The 14,167-nt window shown below is 38.2% G+C and overlaps 1 protein-coding gene across 5 annotated transcripts in view; it reads left to right on the forward strand.

Annotated features, from left to right (window-relative positions):
* The first annotated feature begins 236 nt into the window (after positions 1–236).
* The window catches only part of GTDC1 (glycosyltransferase like domain containing 1), a 163,692-nt gene continuing 149,761 nt past the window's right edge, over positions 237–14,167 (forward strand). For 4 of the 5 annotated variants that reach the window (XR_004081657.1, XM_031056246.1, XM_031056270.1 and 1 more), the window contains exons 1-2: positions 237–365; positions 2,706–2,822. The gene's annotated coding sequence lies outside the window, so the exon portion shown is untranslated. Of the gene's footprint in view, positions 366–2,639; positions 2,823–14,167 lie in introns of those variants that run through there. The other variant, XM_031056250.1, reaches the window with a different exon arrangement.

A 14,167-nucleotide genomic window follows, 5' to 3' on the forward strand; every position in this document is an offset into this window, starting at 1 on the left:
GCTGTTACTGTTGGGGCAGAACTAATCATTCCATGTGAAATTATATAAGGAGAATTAGCTCTGACTCTACCTCATTTCCTTTCATACCGCTGTGAAAATAAGCTTAGGAACGTCAAAACTTCCCTCTTTATTTCTCTAAGTACTTTGTTAAATACTTCTTTTTATTAAGACTTATTTATTGGAGGTGCTACAAAAGAAAATATAACTGTCTGTATTTCTAGGTACTAATGGGATGTGCATCCTTGCCCAGCTTGGCAGTTGGGATTTCCTTCCCAGGACTGGATTCCTGGGATCAGTTGCCATTGCCTTCTCTGTACTTTGACTTTATTTCCCTGGCGGATCATTCTGAGTACTCCACATTTAAGGTAGCATGCTTCATGTGAGAGAAAATTGTCAATCACAGCCTGCCTGGGCTATTTAGAAAAGAGAGATATCAAAAGCCTGCTTGGAGCTCTAAGGAGCAGTCAGGTTACCTGCTGAGTCGCCTGGCAGGAGCCTAAACTTGTGCAGCCTCTAAGTTTAGGAAAGAAAACGGGGATCTTGGGAGGTCATCGCTCTGTGCTGAGGCCCTGTGCTGTATGTGTGAGTGTGTAGTTCAGTGTCAGGCCAGAGAGAGATGTACGGGCCATTTCTGACATGTTCTTCTTACCAGGTCTTAAAAACAATCAGTGGAGATTTGTGTAACCCCTCCATAACCTGATCCCTTGTTTAACTATCCCTAGAGGTAGCATATTTCCTCTAATACTAGTCTGTTTTTTTCCTAACCTGTTAAGCTTTTTTATTTTTTTTTCTGCAGTGGATATTGCAGTAGTGGGGCATGATTCTTGTAGCTGCTGTTAACCTTGAAGCTTGTCTCCTCTTTCTTTATGTTTTTTTTTGTATTCACTATTTAACTGTCTCAGATTGCTTCGGTTTTCTTTGAGCTCGTTTTATACATCTGTATTGAAACCTGAGTGTAATATATAACCTTAGGATCAGTAATGAGCAGAATATATCTTACCATCTTTTTCATATGATGCTCCTATCATTATTATAAATTGGAATTATTTTTCAGTTTTGGTGTTCAGTATTAAAACCCCAGTTTCAGTTTTGGTGTTAATCCTTTAGTCCCAGAATGCTTGTAGCATTTCCCAGGTAACTACCAAATTTTGCAACTATATCATCCATCAAGTAATAAATGAAAACATTAAATAATCCTCCACTGAAATGCAGGATTATTTATAAAATGCCAAGAGGAAGCTTATTAGAGTCCTGCAACCTGTACTTTGTTGCAGACCCAGCCTTTGGAGCTGGAGCACAGAAGGGTTGTGCTGTGCTCCGATTCCCTCATTGTCTTTGGAGCCATTGCTGGTTTTGGTTCTTTCTGTGTGTGTCTATCTTTCATTGAGCAATCTGAAATGGGACAAGTCAAATCTGACATCTTGGAGCTATAGGTGTTTAGAGAGGGGATTTTTAATGACTTGAAAAAAACTTGGAGAATGTTGACATGGATCTGCACCCATCGGTGACTCAGTTTCTCTGAGTGGTGTGTAAAACTTATCGTTAATTATACTTCATTGGCTGACCCACAAATGGTCATTCTTCATGGCTGCTAGATGAACACCTAAAAAAAAACCCCAAAACACTTTGATCAATCAGATCTCAAGATTTGAAGTGTTATTTTGTGAAACATAGACAAGGGAGAAGGGGAAGAAATCCTTCTGCTTCAAAACCTTTTCTTCCTTGCTACTTGCTTGGAATTTGGTATTTTACTACACCTGATGTGATCAGAAATACTATTTTATCCTCTGCCCTGGCATTTCCAAAACCAAAGCAGCTAAGAGATGCTCACAGAGTTGGGAAGACACAAGGACTGTGGCTTAGAGTTAAGGCAGATGTGATTGCAACATCTGTGCCTAGGAAAGCTGCAGTCTGATCTGCCTTCTGTCTTCAGGATTTCTGGGATTCCAGGAGCAGAAGTGGTGCAGATAAGACATGTCCTCTGAGGCTCTGAAAGGCTTCTGCTCAGATTGTAAAGCTCTTCCTTATTAGGCCCACAGGAAACACATCTCCTCTAGCGCAGCCAAATTGGTATCATTGTTAAATACTTCTCCTCGGGCTCTCCAGTGGTAACTCTGCTCCGTGGTGGGGTTATTTGGGATGAAGAGCCTCTGTGGCTGCCTCTGTGTATTGACTAGCTGAGTACATTACTGGCATGTAACTGTGTGTGGTAATTTCTGACTTGGAAGCTGTGGTGCGATCCAAAGAGCAGTTTACAGAGGGTTTTCCACCTTTTTCCTTAAATTGGACTCTGTAGGCCTAAAATTTGGGACTTGTAACTTGAAATCTCCATTAGAACACAATCTAGTAACTAGGAAGAAAAACCCCAAAGCCTTGGCATCAGACAAATGAAAATTCATTTTCTTTAATGACTCTCCCCTTTGCCAAATGTGTTCTTGGAAAATGGGTCTTTGCATTTGGTTTGTTTTCAGTGCAACAACTGTGTTGGATTCTGGGTGGCATAAAATTGTGCATATTCCTCTCTGGGTTGTGAAGGAAGCCCTGCCCTTTCCCTCATCTCTGAGCAGCAATCATGGGGCTACTTCCTGACCTTGGGACTGTTCTCATATTGGGGCTCCCCACCCGCTGTGCTTCTCCTCTGTTGCTGTGTCCTGCTCTGAAGGCTGTGCCAGGTGAGATGTGCTTGCTGCTCTTTCTCCTTTCAGGTGAGCTCCTCTGGCCTGGTGTGCAGCTGGTGGGAAGAGAGAAGCTGGAGGCCTTCCCTGTTCCATCTGTACCTTTGAAAGGACTTCACTGTACACAGTGCATGGCAGGCAAAGCAGGTATGATCTGTGGGGGTTCAACAGCAAACACTTCAGAAAAGCAAATATTCCCTGCCCTAAGTTCACCAATCTGTCCTGCAGGAGAAACAGTAAGTAAGACATCAAAAAAGTAACTAGAAGGAACATTAAGACAGTATCCATATGACCAAAGCAGGTGGTTTACATGATTTCTTTCATGCATAATTTTTATGTTTTTGTCATCATAACAATACATGACAAATGAATATGCTTTTCTCTCAGTGATGTTTAAAATTTGATTACCTGAATATTGATTAATTGATTAATGTTTGGTGCTTAGAAATATTTGAAGAGTTTTGTACTCCACTGTATTGTACATAGAGTAATTTTGGGAGTTGAACAGTATATTTCACTGCAGACAATCCTAAAATAAGTTCTTAATAGTCTGGATGTATTAATATTCATTTTTGGAGTTTACATTGTTAAATGTTAGTTATTAAATTCTGTTCAAGATGTAAACTCTATTCTGTTTTGTAGCATTAATTATGCAAGTTTGAAATTCTCAGTTTCATTTTAAGGTAGGGCTTTTTATTTGTACGTAGCTGTTGAAATAAATTACCAGTATGAGAAAACATTCTCCTAATAAACGAGGGATGCCTGGAGTTGGCTGCTAACTGAGACAATTTAATTCATCCATCATCAGGGATGATGTTTCTTAGCAACACAAAGTATTTTCACCCGGGGCGCTTTCACAAACTTTCACATTTTTCTTCAAATACAGCCTTGGTAGTGTTTTATATGACCTGAAGTTCGTCCATCTGTCCTGAAGCTCCCAATACTTTGCCATTCTCTCCAGTGATCAAATGATCTGATATATGGGGTTTTTTTTCAGCTTAATAGTACACAAGTTGACTAGAGAATCATTTTGTGTGTCAGATTTTCCAAAGGGTTCTGGGAAATTATTTGTTGCTCTGTATAGCAAAGCTAAAAGTTATTGAAAATGTGTTACAGTTTCATAATAAAACAGATAGGAAAATTATTGGCTGGAGAGCCAACTAAATGCTTTCTGATAGCCATAGCCTCAAGGGGGATACTTGGATCATTTGTAATAAAGGGATATCTTTGATATCTTTTGGTGAATTGACTAGTATTCCGTTTAGATCATTATTTATGAAAAAAACTGGCTTGGTATGCAGTGTTACATTATCAAATTGTTTGGGTGTAAGAATTGCCTTAATGCATCACCAGAATTTTCCATGTTTATTCTTTTTGTGTACTGCATGAACTCAGAAGAAGCTGTTGATCCATTAAGATTACCTTTACTTCTTGCTTTCCATTTTTACAACATGTGTGGGGATGATTTGATCAGTGTAATTACCACCTGGGGAGACTTGGCTTGCTCAAGAAACCCCTTCAGGTATGTAACAGGTGTTGTTCAGTATGGAGAGCACACATCTTCCAAGTGCAATGTGTTATTTTGCTTTGAGAAATAATATGTCTTGATTTTTTGGTAAACTGCTCAGCAAACTTCTGTTATGTGAAGAAGTGACTAAGCCTTTGCTTCTGTCTTTTCCTCTTGCTTTGAGAGGAAAAGTTCTAGTGATTCTTCTTTGTCAGCAGTGCATAGTGACAAGTGCTTGTTCAATGTTGTGATGAGGTAATTATTATGCAGCCTATTTCACAAAGAAGGTGTACAGAAATGCTTTTAAATTGTGGGAAAAGAAATTACAGAAACACCGATTTGATTCTTCCTCGTAGATAGAAAAGTGCTGTCTTCTAGCTCATGTCATCTTAGCTTTAATTTACTGAGCTTTCATGTAAGCACACGAAGTCTTCTTACACATGTGCAAAAAAATTAATTGTATGTCCTTTTAATTGTATGTCCAAGCTGGGACATCTTGTTTGAGATGATCTTATTGCAGTGTAGGTGTTTCATGCCCTGGTGTTACTGTCCAGCATCTTGCAAGATCTCCACGTGCTCCCTGAAGTGCTTTGAAAACAATCACCTAGGTTGGAAGCTTTTTGTATTATCCCACAGAAACTGGTATCCGATAAAAGAGGGGGAGAAAATCTTTTGCTAGCCAAGCCTTTAAGTCTCAAGTCTTTGAAAACAGCAGTTGTTTGTCTCTGATGCTGCCTTACCTGTAAGTTGGAACTACGGCGCCTTGCAGAAAGGTTAGGGCTCTGTTTGCTCCTGCAAGGCTTTGTTGCATGTTGTGGCAGACTATCTACATTTCTACCTCTGCTTTACCATCCTAGGATCATTTGGGAAGCTCCAGAATCAGTTGTAGGCTCTCCTTACCCTTTGAGGTTCTGTTAAAAAAAATTCCTGGTAGTCTTGGAGACACCTGCAAAGTCTGGTGTCAGAGATGTTTCCTGCAGGCTGGTGTTTGCCCTGCAATAAATAATGTAGTCATGTTGTGGACCTATATTTGTGTCTTGGTGCAGTCAGTAAGGACTGACATGAAGGCTGGTAATTCATCTTTCAGGAAGTCAAATTTAGAAGATTAGGTATTGGAATTGCTCCATAATTGAGAGTTCATTTTTCCAACTGTAAACCCAGAGTCTCAATTTACAAAACTAGCAAGGGCTGCCACAGGCAGGTAAGCACCACCTGTTTCATATGAAACCAAGCCTCCCAAATACTCTCCAGAAATTAGGAGCAATTTTATTTTGAGTAAAGCTTTGTTTGTGGTAGAGAAATAAAGATTTTCATGGGATTCACAAGCAAAATACAGCTCTCTGCTGTGAAGTACTGAAAGATCAGTGTTGGTGATGTGTCAGTTTAGGGTGGAAAGGACTTCCAATAATTCTAAGTTCCTTTTCCTTGGGAACATTTTTTATGTAGCAGAATGTTTACTCAGGATAGGTGAATGGTAGCAAAATGTCACTTGAGTGCTGTGCTAAAGGCAAATTAATTACTAAATGTTCCTTTTAAACCATAGCCTCTCTTGCTTTACACTGGGGTCCTTCTCTTATCCACATTCTTTCTCAGCTATGGATTTTCTATGTATTCTATGCAGCTTCCTATGGTTGGCTGTAAGGACATGAAGAATTGATAAAAATTGTCTTTTTAAAGGTAGTGAAAGGTCTAGAGTCAGTCTGATAAATAGAGAGGGATAACTTGTAACGATAAACACACACTAGTGTCAAAACTGTTGTAAATTTTCAAAAACTACTTTTCATCCTCATCCAACCATGACTCAAATAAAGAACATTCCCTTTATGGCCTGCAGCACAATACAAGTTGTACTTTGTTAGCTTTCAGTTAAAGCAATGAACATATTACTTGAATTTTAGGAAAGAGGATTTGAAAACATACTATATTTAGGGTTTGGTCTTGAAGTTATAAGAATAACTAGTGGTTCTTGCTGTTGTTGCATCTTTCAGTGTTCATGTGCAAAGAATGACTTGATCAGAGTTGTCACTGGGAACATTTAGTTTTTCATGCAAAGTATTTTTGGGCAGCTTTTATTTGGAAGAATATGGGATGGAATATAAAAGAATGAGCCTAAGAAATTATCATTTCTGTTAAAAGGTCACAAATTATAATTGTTTGGGTGCTGTTTCTGCAATTAGTCTCTGAAAAAAGGTGAGTGCAAATCAGGCTAAAGCGCTTCTCAAAGTGGGTGTTTGACCTTCTCATTTAATGCAGTGTCTTTTCAGATACTTGAGCGTTCTATCATTTTATTCTAATTGGAAGTTGGACACTTTTAGGAATGAGCAGTCAGTTGTTCTGTTACATGTTGTGTTTGCATCTAACTCACATAATGTGAGAGTTTGAATGAAAGCAGGTGTGGTTTCATTCAGCCTCTCTACTCAACACAGAACTATTGTGTTGTCTATAAAATCATAATTTCGCTGTGTTTTTGCACTTTGTTTGTAGCCAAGGAGTAGCCAAAGATTTGGGGCGTTTTTAGAATCATAAAATGGTTTGGAAGGGACCTTAAAGGCCATATATATATAAAGTATAGAATGTCCTGAAATAGGTACAATCAAATCCCAGTTAGAGACAAAAAGTGAGCATCACCATAGTTGTGTATCCAGTGTTAATGATCTGTATTTCATATGAAAGGCTGCCCTTTTTGGGACCTTTTCTTCAGAACTAAAGAACAGTCTGATCTCTTTCTCCCACAGTTGTTAGGGCAGTTGGAAATTTGGTTGATCTTATTTTTTCAGCATAACTATCACATGGAATGAGAGGGCCAGTTGCTGAGATTGCAGAGGACTGTGCAGCCCCAGGCATCTTCCTCTATGTGTGAAGACTGATTCTGGTTAATGCAAACAAATAAAAATGTTCAGACCAAACACTAACTCAGATCAGAAAAAATATTATCCTTCCCAGTGACTTAAAATGGATGCATGAGGCTTATTTGTGATAGTTTGTATAAATCAAGGCAAATGGGCATTAGATTACACAATTATCATTGTGATTATCACTTGAATTGCTTAGCATTGTAACCTGGTAAGCACTGGCCAGTGTTGTATTTAACTGTAAAGAAAGTATTAGAAAATTATAGTCTGAATTTGATTTAATTGAATATGGTGGTCTAAAGCTCTGCACCTTGGAGTTTGAGGCAGAGAGAAATGGTCAAGAGCCTGCCTGCACATTCTGCAATTCACATTGTGGGGTTTTTAACATTTGGTGGTCTCATTACTCAGGTATAAAGCAAGCATTTTACTGCAGTAATAATCTATTCAAGGTACTATTTTTAGGCCAATATAAACCTATTTAAAATATCCTGTATTAAATATGTAAATGCTTTCCTGTGGCCAAATGAGTTTTGTCCACACAATTGTGTAACTTTAGCTTAAGCCACTTTTCAGCTTCCAGCCTCTTAATTGTACTTTAATCTATGGAGTACAAAGAATTAAATGTGTCCAGTCTTATTAAACTTTTGCTTCATTTAATTATGATGAAGGAGATGATTTACAGTTAGAGTTTTGAGATGTGGACCATTATTATTTTTGTAGACCAGCTCTCTTCCCTTGCCTGTTCACTCCTGAGTGGGTGAAAAGGTCCAGGAGTATGTGGAGAAAATGTCTGTATGGGTATGATACAAGAGAGCAGTCCTGCATCATCCTGTGCCTGGCTGGGCAGTGATTCTGCTGGAATTATGACCTTAAAGTGGTCCCTGTTGTGAGAGGAGCTGTAGATGTTTAGATGTTTCAGGGTCACAAGTGAAGTTTCTCACCTGACACTGATGTTGGGATACACAGTTAAATATATCTCATTTCCTTTTTATATTCTTTATGGATAACTAGATCTAGGAAGGCCTAGATCTAAATGTGGAATTAGTGTTTATTTCCTTTTGTGTTAAATTAGACCTGTCACCAGATTTGTTCCTGTATTTTTATGCTTCTTGCACAGCCATTCCTGCTGCTTGTCATCTTCAGCTCTCCCTGGTTTTGCATTACTGTGGGCGCTCTGGCACTTGATTTAACATCAGTAAAAAACTCTATCAGAACTTCTTAGTGTTGATTGTCTCTAATAACTTAGAATATATTTTTTTGCATGTGACTGTAATTTTTGAATGGAAAAAAAAAATCCATGTATTTTCATTGTTAGTGGAAACTACAGATGGGAACCTCAAAGAGGAAGACCGAGGGGCATCCTCTGTAGGTTGTCCACAATGTATTTGGTCAAGGAAAGAAACAGATTAAGGAATGTGACGTGTGGTTCCTGATGCAGAAAAAAAGCTTCTCTATGCTTAATACATTGGAAAACATTTGTTCAAGAGCAAGTCTCCCCAATGCAAAATTTGCCCCTGTAGTATTATTAAGATCAGTATCCATGTAGGTTCTCATCCAAACTCAGTGTGGTGCCTGAGGTCAGCTTTGGCTTGTAAATGCAACTTTAGGGAATGTTTTGTCTGGTCCTGTTAAAAAGCATCTCTGGAAGTTGTTTGTTTAGAAACTTATTTACTCCTGTTCTTCCTGGGCTTGTCTTCAGTTCCTGCTTAAAAAATAGCAGCTGTAAATGAAACATTGTGTCCTGCTTCACAAGGTTTGTGGAAATAATCCTTAAGTGTATACATACCCTCATCGACTGCTTTTTGGAATTAATTTAAAGGTGAATGTTTTCAGTTCTGGATGCTTAGTAGACTTTTCTGAGTGGAAAAAATGTGAGTTTTGTGAAAATGACTGTTGTAAATTGATGAGTACTGCAGTCTGTGATCCAGGGAGGAATTATCAAAATGCTATTTCATAAAAATCAAATAAACTGTGACTGATCAAGTGGGCAAGTTCACATGTCCCTGTAGTTCTCTGAACATCCTGGCTTGACTCATTACTACCAGAGAGGTGTCTGCACTTCATCATGTGTTGGCATGTTCCCTGAGACTCAGCATTCCTCTTCTGTATTATTTCTTGATAGTTCTTTCATTAATCCTTCAAAAGTGCTGGACTGCTTAATGGAGTCGGAATAAAAATAAAGCAATTTCAGAAAGTCTTCCAGTGTGTTCTGTTTGCTTTCTGCATCTCACTTAAGTGTTAATCAATTAAGTGATTCTGATTCTAGTCACTCCCCAGGTTAGATCTCGGCGATACAGGGATGGATAAATGTACTCTGTAAATTAGGTGTGAAACGGTTGGGGAAATGCACAAGCTGGTGCTCTGCAGAGCCAAGGCAGGTCTGGCTGGGCTTTATTTTAGCTCATGTGTGGGCAGGCTGGCAAGGCTAGTGCTGAGCTGGAGAGAAGTGGATGTCCTGGGAAGAAATTGCTCCTGTAGGAAAAAGCTCAGGTGTTCATTTTCTACCTGTTCTTTTCTATGAATTTATTACTTGAGTTCTGTCACCTGGGCAGTTTTGTTCTGCTCTTCTGGTTTTTTTTTATATTTTAACTTCTAAAATTATTAGTTGGGGGTCACAGGTCATCAGGTGCCACAGTTTTGCTTATAAACAGGACCAGAATATTTTAAGAAAAAATTGTTTCCAACTCTCTTTAGGGATTCTGCCTAATGAGTAAAGATTAGTTGATGATCTTCTATAGACAATGGTAATAAAGCTTGTGTTTCTTAGGTATCATATTATAATATACCTTTAACAAATCCAAATTTGAAATAATGGGCAGAATTATAACTCAGAATGACTCTTCCCTGGAAATGAATATCTGCTGAAGATGCCCAGTGTAATCTCTGATTGAACTGGTCTGGATATAATTAATTGGTTATTGATAGAAATCCATTTATGTGCTGTGTGAACAATGGAGAAGGATCAGAAGTAAAGGTGCGGCTGCCTCCTCTTTCCCGGTAAAGAATCTCCCAGTCTTGAAAACCCAGCCATGGCAGATGCCAAGGTTGGAGACCTGAGCCTGCTGTAGTCTCCATTTATGATACTTCTCCAAAATTCTTTTGCCTACTCTGAAATAATTTCACTGAATATATCTTATCCCTAGCATTCACATATTCAGCAACCTGGAAGATCTGCTCAAGCTGTGAGTTTTAGAGGGTGTCTAATGTTCTGTTTAAAGGTGAGGATCCTGTTATATTTTTTTCTTTAAATTTTATGAGCATTTTATATAATGATGTTCCTGTCATGCTTTTGGCCATGAATCAGCACAGCATTTCTGTGCAGGCTTTAATTGAAGCGTGGAGTTGTCTTGCTGTGCAAATGTTGAAGTCAGTGAGACTATTAATTAAAATTAAGTATCTGCATAAGTGCTTTTGCTAAAAATAAGTTGCTTCATAACAGCTTTGGGCCATATTTGGGAAGGAGGGGGTTGTTTTTTTCAAACTTTGGGAATAGGTATATATTTCTCTCTGAACTGCATGATGATAAAATGTAGCAGCAATACCAGAGGGCAGAATGCTGATGGAAAGAAGTGTGAGCTTTCTGCCTTGTCAGGTGTCACCTAAGCTGCTATTTATTGATTTTTAAAGAGAATAAAACTGTTCTGGTTTTTGTATTGCACAGAGACTGGTGGAAAACTTGAGAAGTGCTTAAGCTGGCACTGTAGTGGAAGCACACAAGTGACAGGAATCAGTCAGTTTTTTATCTTCCTTTCTGAGTGCTTGGTTACAACTCTCTTTTCCTTCCATCAGTTATTTAAAGTTGGAGCTTCTCAGAGTGAGACTCCTTAGGTACTTGTGCTGTGTGTCATTTGTTTTCTAGCTGTGTTTGAAGCCATTAAAAATATTACCAGGGACTACTGAGCTGTGGCTTTTCCCATATGTATTAGACGATTTAAAATACAGATTTACTGTACAATTTACCTTATAAAATGATCTGATTTATTATTTCTCATGGTAACTTGGCAAAATAGCATCCTTTTGTCTCTTCAGTCTGGCTCTTTACCAGACTCACTTTATCATGCCAACCTGTTACCTTATTTTTTGATTTCTTTCAAAAATAGACTGCTTACAAGCTCTAGCACTCCTCACCTGCAGCAAACCAATAAATTAATAGTGGAAGGAAGAGATCACTGGAAACATGGATAAGAGGAATGTGCACCAAGCTGCCTGTGCTGTCAGGTTTCTCATTGCACCTCGCTGGCTCTTTCAACACTGATCTTAATATCTCTGCCCTGCCTTTTTGCAGGTGTATGTGGTGTGCATAAAACAGTGGCCACAGAGCTAAGCAGGAAAAGATGAGGGACCCTATTTCACATGCTGCCAGCTGGGATGAAGCCTTGTTTGCCTGAGGTCACACAGAGATCTGTCTGATGCAGGACTGGGGCACAGGTGTTTCCTGACCACAAGCTGATTCTTCTGAGGTGCTTCAGCACGATGTGTGTTGATATCTCCAAGCTGTTGGTTTCTCACTGCTGCCATTCTTAGTCTCTATCATTTAGTCCATGATTGGTAGCAGAAGCTGAGAATCCCATTTGTATGTGAATACAGTGATTCTTGCCGAATATCACATGGTTGTTCCTAAAAGCGGGACTCTGTAGGTTCCTATTTAAAGTAATTTATTAATGTTGTTGATGGAGTTGCATTTGCTTAGTGTCACTGCCAAAAGTTTCTGTAAAGCACTGTCACATGAGCACAAAGCAAAATTTACATTGTTTGGGGAAAAATACCAATGTTGCCATCTTTACTATGAGCACGTCAGTTGCTCTTTATTGCTTTTTAAATTTGATTTTGTTGTTGTGTGGCGAGCTTTTCAATAAACATAGTGGTTTCATTTATATAACACTAGAATTATTGTTAATGCCCAGGTTCACACTGCGAATTACGTATGTAATATTGTGTCCAGTGGGATCCTGTATCACAGAATTTGCATAGTTATAGTGCTGGTGACATCGTATCTCATACAAAGAACCCAGGGACCTGATACAATATCAGTAAAACTGTCTCCTAGGTATGATTCAAACAGTTTTATTAGCAACATATGGGGTATGAAGGAGCCACAGAGGGTAGTTTTGAGTGTAAGGGTGCTGGCCTATCTTTTTCAGCCTGTAATTATATCAGTCCTCTTCTATGGCATTATTTGTTGCTGCTCTGGGATTGCAGAAAAAATAACTACTAATATGATGACACAAAGGATCAGAATAAATTATGATTGTTGACTTTACAAGAAATTCATTGGCAAAAAGGCTTACTGTCCAAAGCTCGGATGTCATTTCTGGTGCAGCTTCAGAGCTAAGCCACTGCACTAAATAATATAGTTTTGAAAGTATTAGGGTTTTCTGGCAACCTTACACTGCTGTATTGGATGCTTTTGTGGTCTGACAGATACAAGGAAGAAACTTTTTGGCTGCATTTTGGTTTTTAATCTTAAGCTAAAGGAGTGCATTTTGTTTAATTGATAGTGGGATATTGAACTCTTGTTCCCCAAATGGAACATATTCTAATTAATCATCTTGAAATAAAGAGTTCATAATTTAAATTATGACATTAAAAACTTGCGAAAATATAATTAGAAAATTGCAGTAGTGCTCTGTTTAGTTGTACTTCTTAAAGTCATGAAATATAAAAGAATTTCTTCTGCATGTTGTAAGAATGATAAAAGTTTGGGAGTTTAATGTTTCTGCCAGTTGGCTGAAGAGCCACAGTGTGTATGTAGCTATTAAAGAAAAATAATATTTGACTACTTCCCAGATAATTTTTTCGAGTCTGTGTGCTTTAAACCACTGGACTGAGCAACTTCTCTGCACAAGAACCTGGGTAGGACGTTGGAACTGTTATTTGGACTTAACAGAATTACTTCTGCACGTTTTTATTCCTCACTGAGGTTCAACATGGAACAGTCTGAAACCTCTGTGCTGCTTCACTGATGTGGAAGCATCTTTTCATCTACTTGTTTCCATTTCCAACACAACTGTGTTGATCATACTATGGTTGCAATAATATAATAAATACATAATTTTTTCTGGAAGGGATCCTTAGAATTGTTCTTCCCTTGTTTTCAGGTAGGATGAAACTTTTTTGAATCATTCTTGACTTAATTATACATTAAACAAGCGAATAAAAAAATCTAATAACTTAATTGCTAAACTTCTTTTTTAGGTTTCAGGCTCTCTGCTGGCACTTTGTTGTTTTTGTGAGCTTTTCTGACTTCCAGAAACTTTTGAAGATAATTGCAGGTGATTGAGGAGCTATTTTAACTTGTTCCCATAGTATCCAACAGTAAAAGTCCTCAGACTTTGCCAGTTTCTATTTGTTTTGAAAAATATCCTCTCATCTTGTATCTACTTTATCTCTTTGGGTGCTTTGACTGGAAGCTCTCACAAATTTGCTGCTGTTGAGAATCTCAAGTTCTTCTGTGAAAACTGAAGTAAAATTGTAATAAGCCTTGTAATTTTGAGAAATAAGTAGAAACTTGTAGTGAGACTTGTGATTGAGAAGTGGACAGATGTCAGCTCGTAGGTGCATAAACATCACAATCTTCTGATCTTTAGTGCAGTTGTCCCCTGGCTCCAGCACAACCAGCTACAGGGTGAAATGGTCATTTCCAGTGTGCCTCAAAGTCAGCTTGCTCTTTAGACATCATTAAGCATAAACTTGTACTGTTTTAATGCAATTTTTTCTTGCCTTTTTAATGCCATTTTGCCTTTTTTTTTTCATATTTTTTCTCCTTTCCCATATCATTTGTTGTTTGGAGTAGAAAGTTCACACCCACTTTGCTAAAGATGGTAAAGGAGTGATTTCTGAAAGTAACTATTAAATAAAAAAAGTTATATAAACATATCTGGACATCACATCATAGGGACTTCAGAGCTGTCTCAGGAGCCTCTAGAGCCACTCATGTTAATTGTTGCATATCTTGTAAATGTGTTTATTTGAAAGTACTGGAAGCCTTCCAAGAAATTTCTGTATTTAAAAGGGCAAAAAGGATGTCACAGTGGATTTAGTCCAGGACAAAATAAAGTAAAGGTTAACTTGGACTTCCATCAGTGAAAGCTTAAAAGCTAAAAATAAAAATAAATTCTGGTCACTATGGTTTT

Source organism: Geospiza fortis, unplaced genomic scaffold, assembly GCF_000277835.1.
Source record: "Geospiza fortis unplaced genomic scaffold, GeoFor_1.0 scaffold112, whole genome shotgun sequence".
Lineage (NCBI taxonomy): Eukaryota > Metazoa > Chordata > Aves > Passeriformes > Thraupidae > Geospiza > Geospiza fortis.